General features: G+C 49.7%; 1 protein-coding gene across 7 annotated transcripts in view; it reads right to left on the bottom strand.

The window, feature by feature from the left end:
* Window positions 1-7833, bottom strand: part of CSGALNACT1 (chondroitin sulfate N-acetylgalactosaminyltransferase 1) — a 292946-nt gene extending 285113 nt beyond the window's left edge. For 2 of the 7 annotated variants that reach the window (XM_067022823.1, XM_067022818.1), the window contains exon 1: window positions 7074-7162. The gene's annotated coding sequence lies outside the window, so the exon portion shown is untranslated. Of the gene's footprint in view, window positions 1-7073; window positions 7163-7553 lie in introns of those variants that run through there. The other 5 variants (XM_067022817.1, XM_067022821.1, XM_067022822.1 and 2 more) reach the window with 5 other exon arrangements.
* Window positions 7834-13411: the final 5578 nt, after the last annotated feature.

The following is a 13411-nucleotide window of genomic DNA, read 5'->3' as shown; positions in this document are numbered from 1 at the left end:
CAGCAGGACCCTAAACAGGGCCCTGTGGACCGGGCTCCTGGCCTCACCAGGAACAGAACTCGGTGTGTTTAACTGAATCTCCAACTGGAATAAGTAAAGGCTTATTTTCCCATGATACCGGCTACCCCTTGAAGATCTAGAGTGAAAACTGGCAACAACTAGTAATTTTGACTTAGCTGTTTGCTGGGAGAGGCTGCGGTGCTTCTGGAAAAACCCTGCAGTGGGAGGCCAGGGAGCAGGAAGTCCGTAACAAGCCCTGCAGCAATGGGGCAGGCAGTGCAGGCCTCTCCCCACGCCTCGCGCCAGCGGCACATCTGAGCCGCCTGACCCCCTCCTTTCCTTGTCCCCAAGGACAAGCTGCTCACCGTCTTTCCTGGCCCACGTCCCAAACCTCTTCCACTCAGCCGACCTCTAACTTATTTTCTGGCCTGTTCCAATTTCCATGGGACCCGAGTTCCTGGCTGCTCCCCCAGAAGACTCTCATCCCCACTCCTGGGACCCGTAGGCACCTATCCTGGGCTCCAAGCTGCCCTTGCTTCCTGGAATCCATCCTCCTCTGGGCCTCCTGGGTTAACAAGCCAGTGTGACAGGAACGCTACACTGGCACCAGCTCACGGATCACCCAACCCCGCTGCCGGGTCTGTCCCAGCCCCGCAAGGGAGAACCGGAAAGGAACATTTGGAAGAATTCTATCTTGGAGTTTAAGTGTCTTTATCTCTCCCAGCCCCTGTAACTGGTGGAAGTGGGCGAAGAGAGAGGTAAGATGGGAGAAGAGGAAGGGCTCCACAGGTCCGTACCCACCACCTCCGGCAGCCTGATGGCTTCCCCACGCATCTCATTTAATTCGTGCAACAGCCTACCAAGTATTATTATTCCCCACGATGCACATGAGAAACTAAGCCTCAGAGATGTCCACTGATGGGGCCAGGACCCCCAGTCAGCGAGCGACAGAGCTGAGATTCGAACCCCAGCAATGCCCACCCCGAAGGCCCGGAGCCTTCCTCCGTGCTGCAGGCTTCCACATCTTCGCCATCTCTGTGGTGTCTGGAAGAGTGACTCCAGAGAAGAAATATTTGAGTATTTGAGTGAGAAATATTTGTTGAGTGAATGCATGAACGCCCGACACATCAGCCTTCACACCTTAATATTCTGCAACCACACGCTGGGTTTTATTCATATATTCTGCTTATAACATGCCTGAGAAGCGCCTTGACCGTTGTACAGAAATAAGTTGTACCACGCTGTATTGTACTTCAAGCTACTAGGAAAAGCCACATATAAAAATCTATAAATAAAAAGTGCTGAAGCAGACCCACTGATAACAGTTCATTTGTCATCCTGCTCCCTCGTGTCTAGAAGAGGATACAAATACAAGAGTCTAAGGGAAATCAATGTCTTCACATTTTGTTAGCCCTCAGAACTCGAAGACGCTTTCCGGGCTACCAACTCAAAGAGTATGGATGCTGGAAAAGACAGCACAGAGGTTCTGGAGCCGGGCAGACACGGACTCGAGGCTCAGGCCCGCCACGCACGAGGTGACCTCGGGCAGGTAACTGGCCTCTCTACACCCTGGTTTTCTCATCTGCAAAAACGCAGAGAATAATAGCGCGTATTTCCTAAGGTTGCCGTGCTGATTGAATGAACAACTCACGGCCCACATTTCGCAGAGCGGTTGCCATGCGGTTAAGGGCTCTGTGCGAGCCGTTTCGGTCACATGAAGAGCAGAACTCTAATGGAAATGCAGCAAGAAATCTGAAATGAATGAAGCACTTGCTTTTGCAAACATTATTATAAGCACCAAGTTCACCTGAATTCTCTGTTCCAGATTACTGTGCCCACCAGCATGGTCTACCCTGAAAGCAATGCTATCAGTAATGATAATAATAATCACCACCACCACCACCAGCAGCAGCAACGATACATCTCTCATCGATCATGTGGCCGGCACCGTTCTGACCACCTGTACAGGTGTAAGCCTCACAGATAGTTGTGCGGACAACTGTCCCAAAAGAGTGCCCGAAGGGAGGCAAGCAGGCTGAGGCCCACACCCTGGCGCGGATGGCTCCACCTCAAAGGGGCCCCTGCTGGGCTGGCAGCCCTGTTCACAGAGGTCAGCTGCCACGTTAACTGGGCAAGTTTCTAAAGACAGGAGACACAAGTAGAAAGTCACTTTTGAGAGTACCCAGGACCTAAGTCGAGGACCGTCATCTTAGGAGTTTCGTTAACAGAGTAGATGAGGATAGCCCCAAAACACCAGTGAACAGCTCCTATCATCAAGTTACAGGGCATGTGCTCACGTCCCTTGGGAAGGGAAAATAAGGGGCCCGGGGGTCCCGCATAAACAGACAACTTCCATCTACCTCCTCCCTGCCTCCTACTTCCCTCTTCCTCCACCAACTCAAATATCCCTTTGTGTGAAAAGGAAACAGAGTAGCAGATGTGACCCCAGGATAACCAAATGTATGTTTTGCACTGTCCAAAAGCAACAGCTAAAATGATCTGTGCATCAAAGTACCGTTTCACTCAGTCACAGGATCCAAACCTCTCTGCAAACTCTAGTGCTGCGTTTCTGTGCATCCAGGGCCCAAGTGCAAGTTCCTAAAAAAAGACTCCCATGCATAAACATGCAATTCCTCCCACCTGGGGCATCCATCATTTTGGTCAGCTCCAGGCTGCTGTCCAAACTCACATGCCTCGCCTTGCACGCAGCTCTACACCCATCACTGTGGCTGGGCCTCGGCCTCCTTCTGGGGGAAGTCGGGGAGGCAGGGAGACGCAGGGCCTTCACTGGAGGGATGTTTGAGGGCAGCGGTAGCGCTCTCCCAGTTGAAAGAAGCATTCTTGTGCAAACAGGATCTGTGTAACTCTTTGACATGCTCAGAATCCTAACCATAACCCCCCAAAGTTAGCGAACTCATCGGGAAGTGCTAAGAAGAATTATCTACGACCTTCACACAGAAGTTCTCCTCTTCCCCAGTTCTTAGTAATGATCTAGACCTTGAAAGAAAGGCAGCAAAGATCAGACTGCCTTGTTTTAAAGTCCCACCACGTGATGTATATCCAGACAAAACTATAATTCAAAAAGATACATGCACCGCTATGTTCACAGCAGCACTATTCACAATAGCCAAGACATGGAAGCAACCTATCTGTCCATTGACAGATGAGTGGATAAAGAAGATGTGGTGCATATATACAATGGAATACTACTCAGCCATAAAAAAGAATGAAATAATGCCATTTGTAGCAGCATGGATGGACCTAGAGATTATCATACTAAGTGAAGTAAGTCAGAAAGAGAAAGATAAATACCATAGGATATCACTTATGTGTGGAATCTAAAAATATGACACAAATGAACCCATCTATGAAACAGAAACAGAATCACGGACATAGAGAACAGACTGGTGGTTGCCAAGGGGGAGGGGGTTGGGGGAGGGATAGAGTGGGAGTTTGGGATTAGCGGATGCAAACTATTATATAGAGAATGGATAAACAACAAGGTCCTACTATATAGCAGAGAACTATATTCAATATCCTATGATAAACCATAATGAAAAGAATATTTTAAAAAGAATATATATGTATACATATACTGAATCACTTTGCTGTACAGCAGAAATTAACACAACATTGTAAATCAACAATACTTCAATAAAAAACACACTGAGGGCTTCCCTGGTGGCGCAGTGGTTGAGAGTCCGCCTGCCGATGCAGCGGACACAGGTTCGTGCCCCGGTCCGGGAGGATCCCACGTGCCGCGGAGCAGCTGGGCCCGTGAGCCGTGGCCGCTGAGCCTGCGCGTCCGGAGCCTGTGCTCTGCAGCGGGAGAGGCCACAACAGTGAGAGGCCCGCGTACCGCAAAAAATAAATAAATAAAATAAATAAAATAAATAAAAAATAAAAAACACACTGAAAAGAAAAGTCCTGCCACGTGAAAATCGTAATCAGAAGTCTGATAACATACTGATTCAGAAGAAATCCCTCGGTAAGATTTGGGGCCTGCAATGCACTGAACTCTTCTGTAACGGTAGTTAGTTTTGCTTTACCGAGTACTGGTATTTAGTTTGTCACTGTAATTAAATTTCACGGAAAGCCTGAAAATACAATATTCTCTTATTCACTCACAAACCATATGGCAATATTTTCAGTCATCGTGTTTGCTTACATACCTTGTCAGTATTTTTTTCTACCAAATAGCAGATTCCATCTGACTAATAAAAACACCAACACACCTTCAAGTTGTTCAACAGCCTCAAGCCTGACTAACTTCATTCAAGCTATAATTTAGAAATAAGAGGGCTTTTCAAAACCTCCCAGAAGAAAAATGCCTTTCAATGATACATCTTGGAATGTAATAAAATATGTATTTTTATGCGTGGAATTTCACATGGCCCCTTTTTTTAAAAAAGACAAGACACCAGCAGCTCCTACCGGCCAGATAAACTCCTTGAGAAACAAGTTATTAGTGCTCCAAGTACCAATTTAGGAAATAAAGCCATTTTAAACACATTAAAAGATAAAAATAAGCTCTACCAAAAACATACTCCCCAAAACCCCTGAAAAGTACGAGAGCAAAATCATATATTTGAATTTTTAGACGGTTTTTTTCAAGTCATATATTGGAATATGAGGATATGCAAAGCAAAAAGCCCTATCATTACGTCTCCTTTAAACCTTTAAAGTTATTCTCAGATGATACCGAATCTGTCATTTAAGACCACTTGCACATATTTTTAGGCCTTTGGTAATGCTTTTCACACAAGGTTGCCCTTTTCTAATAAAGTATTCCGTGTGGCGAACCCAGGAAGTTCAGTTCCTTCCTACCTTACAGGGCACAATAATGGCAAAGAACGACAGCCTGGGTGATACGCTATGCAGAAGAGGCCCCTAGTGGTGGAGCCGCGGCTCCGACTTGACTGCGTAAGCTTTTCTAAGACGGCTTCATCACCAGGGCAAAATCGATAGGTAATCAAGTCTACCTGAGCTACGTTCTTTAATAACCTCTATTAGCCCTAATATACAGTAGGGCCATCATTTAGAATCCCAAGGTCCTTCCGCTAGGAATAAAAAAAACGTGACCTGAAGAATAACTTCATTACACTCTGTCTTTCAAATCCACAAATACTGATGAAGCCGCGTGCCCTGCCGGGCCTGAGCTGGCCTGGAGAGACAGGGTAAAAGCGAGAGCAAGCACCGTGCAGAGCTTCCTGTGCTTTCTTTCCAGTGTGACAACATTACACTGGGGACAGAGCTAGAGCAACAAGAAGACTGGGAAGTACAACGCGTCATCGTGTGACCTTGTATTGGATTCTTACCAACAGGAAAAACCTGAAGTGTTGCCCACCTCCACCTCCAGAGTGTCGGCTCTTCACTTCCAAACACCCAGACAGGGCAGCATCTGAGGTTCTGCAATAAAGGGTGCTTGAAGGGATGGATGGGAAGGAAGGCTGCCCACAAGGAATTTTAAATTAAAAACAGCAACAACCCTGAAGCATGCCAGACCTGGGGGTTCCTAAAAGTCAAGGAAGACAAGAGCCAACTTTTCCAAAGCACTTAGTGTGCTCTGGGAGCTGGGATAAGCTCCTAATTGTTACTTCATTTTTCACAACGTCTTCATGAGGTGAGGAATATTACTGGCATTTAACAAAGTCGAAACCAAGGCTGTGAAAGGGTGGCTTGCCCAAGGTCATACAGTTAATAAATGCGAGGCTGCCTGGAGCCCAGGAGTCTGGGCCGGCAAGGCAAAAGCTCCCTTCGCTTTCGTGTAATCTGGTGGATCCAAAAGCTTGAGATTTCGCTTTGAACCCCATTATGACAGTTTGCAATCTGGAGCACAAAGATGAACAGAATTAAAGCATTTCAATGCTGTATACTTTAGAGTACACATAGGATGTAAAGAACCATCACATAATTAAACCGTTACGGCCCATCTCTCGCTTTCCAGGAACTGACCCTCTCCGGAAGCACAACGCGCCATCCCAATGTCCTATTATGCACTATTACACGTGTCTGAGTCACTTCTTATGACTAAGGCTTTATGTTTTTTGCTTTATGCTTCAATATCTAAGTTTGGCTTTTCTGCTTCTAATTAGCAACATGACAGCACCGCACAGGGCTTGTTAATGTTCACTGTGCAAGTAACGCTACGACAATTACGAGTTTCTTGTATGAAAATGTTAAAATCCAACAAACCCAGTAGAATTGAATTTCCATTTCTAGTAAAAAGACGTGAAAGAACAGTTAATTATCTTTATTATCTAGAACTCTCTGACGACATTTAAGTAAAAACCACTCCGAGGCTTTGAAATCAGAATAAAAGCGGAGTTGGCGGCGAAATAGCCACTCTATTATGTACGAGGGCTTCCCAAGGCTCGCCGTTAGACCTTCTCCTCTCCCATCCCTTGGCTCATCGGTGAAAAGATAAATTCAAAGTCACCGACCGGCGTGCAGGTGCAGGAAGCGCCGCGGAAACACCAACTTCGCGGCGTCTCCGTGCAGCTCTCCTCCGCCGCCGCCCTTCACCCCGACCCCCAGACCGTGCCCTCGAGGGGGCCTCTCCGCTGACGGCGCACAGCACTTCCTCCCGGCATCCCGGATCGCGGCGACCCTCGGGCACGTTCGCCTCGGCCCGGGTCCCAGGCAGAGGGCACGCTGCCCACCTCCACCTGGGCTCGCCACCCGCGCCCTCAACATCCCAGCAAAGACGACTCTGTGCAGCCGCAGCTGAAGCAGTCACGCGGGCGCGTGCAAAGGCTACTTTTTAGTCAGTGTTCAAGAAAGTCATCAAACAGCTGAAGGCCACCAGAGTCCGGTGAAGCCACAGCGACCCCGGCCAGCAGCGCCCGGGGCCCTCCCGGGAAGCCTCCCCCTCGACCCCACGCGCCCACCTGAGGGCGCCGCGCCACCCCCTCCCCTCTCCTCCCCCTTGCCCCACCCTGAGGCGCGACCCCCTCCCCGCGGCACTGCCCCCCACGGCCGCGCGAGCCACCCGTGGTGGAGCCGCGGCGCGCGAGAATGCCGCCCCGACGCCCCCGCGGCGCCCACGCCCGGCCGGCCCGGGCCCGACTCACCGCGAGGCGCTGCCTGCCGGCTCCCGCCGCTCCCGCCGCCGCCGGCTCCTCCTGCGCGGCGCCGCGGGCTCGGCTCCACCTCCCGCTCGGGCGGCCGCGAAGCCTCCGGGGACCCGGGGGCGGGGAGCGCGGGACCGCGGCGGAGCCCCGCGCCGGGTGGGGGCCGCGAGCCGCGGGGCGCGGGGCGGGGGTCCCTCGGGCCCGAGCGGACGCCCTGGCCTGAGCCGCTCCCCCTGCGGCGGGCGCGCCCGAGACCACCCCGCAGGTGGCGGCTCGGCGCGCTTCTGAGACCCGGCGAAGTTGAGGGAGGGGCGAGGACGCGGTGGCGGTGGGGCCCCAGCAGGGGGCGTCGGTGTCCACTCGGCAAGTGTGGCCCTTCCGCTTTCTGGACTGAGACCCCCGCCCGACCCCCTCCCCCTAGCCGCCCTGTCCCCTTGCCTGCTCTCGGCTGCCCTCCCCTCCCTGGGCTGACTGACTTACCCAAACTTTGCACATGGCACTTCGGAGAATTAATCCCGCAGTCGCTGTCTTTGCGGCCCGAGTGGGTTATAACCCTTCACTAGAGAGCTGTTACTCACAGTGAAGGTCAGAAAGCCCGTGAGCTCCGCGACCCCACCGCCGTGGGGAAGTGATGTCTGCAGGGAGCCCTGACGGCCACTGGGAGGCCGAGGAGGGAGGTCGGAGCGGGGGGAGAAGGATGGAAAGCAGGCAGGCGGGGTGTTGAGTAATAAAGCGCCTCCCCGCTCACACACACACACACCCGCGCGCGCGCGCACACACACACAGAGGCCCTCGGAGCCACAAGTGCCCTTGACTTGCAAGTGCTCCAGCGCTCCTCTGCGGGAGGGGGAGGTATTTTGAACCCCAATTCTCGGTATAATGAAGGAGACTCGGGAGGCAACGGTGTCCTCCTGGAGGAGGCCACCTCTCTGCGCAGCTTGCAGAGGCGCCCACGGCTGAGGCAAGGCAGGACCAGAGCTGCGACCAGCCCTCTGGCGCCTGGTGCTCCTACTGCTGCCGGCCTGCAGAATGCCCAAGGTCCCCATCCCAGAGATTGGGGGGCACAGACTAGACTGTATGTGGGCACAGGCTGGTAAGTCCTGGAGGCAAGCACGTACTGACCGGCAGGAAGCACTCCAGAAGCCAGCATCCCAGCAGCAAGCCGGCTTCCTACGGCAACTCCCCAGACCACCCCAGGCCATCCTTCTTCCAAGGATGCCCCGGGACCTCAGTGGCTCTGTCTGCACCCCGACTCCCCTGAGTGAGTTACTCACCTTGTGAGGAGTCCCCACAGCAACTCAACTGTGATTTGGGAAAGAGGGGAGAAGCCGGTGTTTACCAAATGGATGAAAAACACAGGGTCAATGTACTGCCCCCAGAATGCTGCAAAGTAATGGAGGTGGTACCTAAATGGCTAACGCGGCATCCACATACATGTAGGTGTGAGTGATTTGGTCAAGCCTCCTCCATACATGATCGTAGGACAGTCTCCACTGTGCAGGTGCAGGGGCCACATAGAGGCTGGGTTAGTGATGAGTCGTGTAAAGATTAGAGCCAGCGCAACCAGGCACTATGGGTAACCAAGTAACCTCTTCAGAGCCTTCCAGCTGTCCCCAAGACATTCCCCACCCCCATGCAGTAATAGGTGGGTTGCTAAAGCATTGATTTTCTTGCCTCTGCCGAGGTATCTCCCATCTCTCTGTTCAGTGATGTCTCCAGAATCTCTGTATAATAGGGTTTAAGCGACGAATCTGGTTTGGAGGATGGGCCAAGGACTTGAGTAGGGGTCGATGTGCTGGCACACCGGGCGACCTAGAGGTCACGTGCACTGGCTTGGGGGAGGCGGGGAAGGCACCCACCCCTGTGGCCGCGATTGTCTCTTTTCCCATCATCTAGAAGGAAAAGGGAGATCACGTCAGGATTAATCACATTAGCTCCAGGGCTTGTAACACACCTGTCAAGGTATGTGAAGAAATTTTCCAACCTTTCTCAGTTAGGATACGAATAGATCAGCACTGCAGCGTAGGTATCATACGTTTCACAGCGCTTCACAGCAATATGTATTGAGTCATGAAGCCAGTGCTAGCTAAGGGCTTGGTGCCTCCAGGTACATCTTCACAATAATTGGTTCAATAATGAGAAAATAAGAGAGTTGGAAAATGATAAAACTACAAAACTGATAGCATAATGTGAGAAAACGTTTTGTGGGTGTGCTACCCAGAAAGAAAGTAGATATAGTAGTATCTACTATTATTTAGTAGATACGATTTTGATGACATGGATTATCTTTAGGGGGGGCCACTTTTGGGGGGTGGAGGCACTATTACGAGGCAGTGTCAGTCATCCTTCGTGTCCACCATTAACAGAAACAGAACAGGGAAAGACCAACCAGCTCCCCTCTGCAGCTCCCGCTCTGTGATGGACGAGGCCAAACAGAATTGGGACAGTGAAACCAGTAGAAGGATGGGTTCCCTTAGACTTTCTTAGTTTTCTACATGGGTTTTAGCTTTTAGCTGTTGCGCTCTTATGTAAATGGTTTTCATAAACATAGTGATTTAGGAATCAGAATATGTTATTTGAATTTCCAAGCACATTATAAAGGTGCTGCCACATTCACATGGTCCTGGTAATGCGGTAACAGTACAGAAATATACACAAAGTTCTGGAAATAAGTAAGACCATGATGCCAGAATGATTTTATCCTCTTGGGGGGGAGGGGGCGGGAACTAGTCCATGTAAAAATATGCTGTAAAACAACAACAAAAAAATACATAAGGTCTCAAACTTTTACACTTATAAAATACAAAATATGTGTAGTATAATATGTAATTTGTTTAATAATCTGTTTCAGATATACACTGCATAGATATTAAACTTTAAGCACAAAACTATTTCACACAGTTCAACGTCAGACTTCTCAACCTTACCTGGAGCCTTGAGAACCTTGACCCAGAGCCGTCCAGGAACCCAGGGAGCATTTATGAAGCTCATTCATTAAAACTCAGTTACTGCTTTACTTTCTAAGGGATGCAGCCAGGCAGTCACTCAAGTGTGTTGACTCTTTCTCTAAAGAGCTCTAATAATCAGGGTTATCTGATCTCTTAGATCACAGCAACCGTGCTGTGGAGTCAGAGGCACCCATGCGGTGGGCGAGGTCTGTCGTGCTCAAAGCATGAGGACTTGTGGGCTGGAGCTGCTGCGAGAGGTGTCATTGAGATCGGGTCTAATTATAGTCCAGAGCGTCTGCTTCCGAAATCTCGCAAATATGCAATGTATTTCCAAATAGGTTTTCATTTAAACTGACGAAAATAAACAATGTGTGACCTAAAAAGGCAAGCTTTGTTTTTCTAGACCAAAAGCCACCCCTGTTGAAGACCTCATTCCGTAAGCCCTGTAACTCAGACATAATGGGGCTCACTTCAAATGTGTTGACTGAATAAGGGTTGCTGTTAACTTCCTCTTGATGTTTTGCATTAACATCTTTAAATGTACACATCAAAATCAATGAGCCGGTGGGTAATTCTTTTCAATCCTACGCTCTCAGTTCTTTGCGCTGTTTCTCCCGAGTCATTCCAAGAGCAGGGCAAGAAGACATACTCCCATCGCTGTGCTCCTACCGAGCGCTCTTCTCCAAGCAACAGGCAGCGGAGGCGGTTCCACGGGCACATGCCATCAGGAGGGTCACTGAGACCTCACACAGAAGCTTCTAGCACACCAAGCGCCTCGCAGGGCAATGCTGCCGGTCTGCTTCTGTGCACCCAGCATACCCACGAGAAGAGAAGAGTGTTACAGAGGGAACCACAGGGGAAACAAACAGCACGGCAGCACCGTAGACTAATGCACATCTGGTCTGCATCTGCCTGACATAAAATCCCGAGATCTAAACACAGATCGGCTCAAGACGGTGCCTTTTACTTCGACAGTAGATGCACTAATTCACCCTTATACGGCCCTAGCTCACCCAGGCCTATCTTCTTGGAAACTAGGAATACTGGTTTGTAAACATTTCCCTTGGACACCTCAAGTCTCTAAGGTGTACAGAAAAGGGGTATGTAACTTTCACCCCAGCTTTAATTTTTTAACTCTGATGGATAGATTATTTTAAATTATTATTATCTCCTTCCAAGCATTCTTAGTATCTTTTTTTTTTTTTTAAATTGATCATTTATCATTTAAGTCAATATCGGCAAAGTCCTGTCTGATTTCCAGGCCTTGCTCTGGGCCCTGTCACTGCTATAAATACATGTTATGGTGAGATCTCCATTAATAAGAGAATATGTTTCAATAACACACGTTACTGTAAGAATCTTTATTACTGACAGTAGAAATAGGATAGATAAGATGTACTCAAGGATGTTAGAACAGGAAAGCTACTGTATAAAATATTAACACTCAACAGGGAAAGTGGCTTGAAGACCAGAAAGGCAAAGGATAGTAATAATCAAGAGGTCTAAGGATAATTCATCCTAAACGAGAAGCAACAAGTGAAATGCCCACTGACAGATTAAAAAGACACAGAAAGGCAAAGGTGATGCAGGAAACAAGCATGGCCAATTTTAGAAACAAGTGTATTTCCTTTCCTTTTTTCATACGTATCTAAAACCTGGGCACCCAAGGAATTCATTGTGTATAACCGCACACATGCGTTTGCGGGGGAGCTTTTCAAACTCAAAGATGCCAGCATTGCCTCTCTTGCTACATGAGACATGTTTGGCTTCTTTGTAAACACAACCAAAATGTTTCAGGCAAATCATTATTCATCCAATACCAGTAAGTTAGGCAGTTCATGTGTGCCAGGCACTGTGGAAACTACAAAAATGACCGAACACAGCCCTTAACCTCAAGGAACCCAAAATCTAGCAGGAAAGACCCAACACAGTGTTATAGGAATGCAAAGGAGGAAAGAGAGAGACACCTGAGGTGTCCATGGACTGCTCCGTGTTAGAATCGGCTTTCCAGCTACATCTTGAGAGATGAGTAGGGTTTGATGGGCAGGGAAAATAGGAGGGTGGCCCCAAGAAGCAATGCCTGACCGGTGAGGCAGGGATGGGAAGGGCTGCACACGTCCTGGAAGGGTGCCAGAACACAGGGGACGTTTAGAGAGAGAGGTAAGAGTCCAGACGTGGCCTGAGTCTAGACTATGGGGACTTTGAATGGCAGATAAGGAATTTATGATATGGATTTTCGTGAGTGGGGAATTGTATGTGGGGGCCACCGGTGATAGTTGCCGAATCACAGCCTTCCTTGCTGGAGGAACTCTTAGCTGTTCAGAGCGCATCCCCCAGTGGACCCCCCCCCCACCACGAGGCCCTAAGAGGGAGGTCAACATGCCCCCAGCTCTTGGGACGGAGGGATGAACTGTGCTTGGTTTGAGCCAAGAGGAAAATCAGTGTGAAAAATGGCTGAGCTTACGGTATCTGTGGGACCCGAGGACAGATCTGCTTTTCCATTAGAACTAGAGAGCTGGGGACTTCCCCGGCGGCCCAATGGTTAAGACTCTGTGCTTCCACTGCAGGGGGTGGGCGTGGGTTCGATCCCTGGTGGGGGCACTAAGATCCCCCATGCTGCACGGCGCCACCAAAAAAAGAAAAAAGGAACTAGGAAGCTGGAGCTCAGGGTAGGCCGGAGCCAAGGATATGGACAGAATGGGAGTCCTCCACGTATGAAATACGACCACTTAAATGAGGATGGAAGTGTATAAAATGAAAGAAGGTGGCTGAGGGCACAATCCCAGGGGACATTAGGATTCATGGAACAAGAAAAGAGGCTCTACGAAGGAAACTGGAAGGTGTGAGAAAGACAGGAACCAGGTGTCTTAGGAGCCCGAGAGCTTCACGGGGTGAGGGACGGGTGTACAGGCGTGAAGTTCTGTGGCATCTACTGGGTTTGTCCAGAAGCCACTTTAGTTGTAGATGAGCCACTATCGTCACTTCAAAAACCCGACAGAAAAGGTATGTAGGGGCTTCCCTGGTGGCGCAGTGGTTGAGAGTCCGCCTGCCGATGCAGGGGACGCGGGTTCGTGCCCCGGTCCGGGAAGATCCCATATGCCGCGGAGCAACCAAGCCCTTGAGCCACAACTACTGAGCCTGCGCGTCTGGAGCCTGTGCTCCGCAACAAGAGAGGCCGCGACAGTGAGAGGCCCGCGCACCGCGATGAAGACTGGCCCCCGCTCGCCACAACTAGAGAAAGCCCTCGCACAGAAACGAAGACCCAACACAGCCAAAAATAAATAAATTAATAAATTTAAAAAAAAAAAAAAAGAAAAGGTATGTATATCTACAATGGGACAGCATCAGCTAACTAAGCCCAAAAATTTCCCTGTTTTTTTCTTTTTACGA

The sequence above is a fragment of the Kogia breviceps genome, chromosome 20 (assembly GCF_026419965.1).
Source record: "Kogia breviceps isolate mKogBre1 chromosome 20, mKogBre1 haplotype 1, whole genome shotgun sequence".
Classification (NCBI taxonomy): Eukaryota; Metazoa; Chordata; class Mammalia; order Artiodactyla; family Physeteridae; genus Kogia; species Kogia breviceps.
This window is presented reverse-complemented; position numbering and strand designations above follow the sequence as displayed.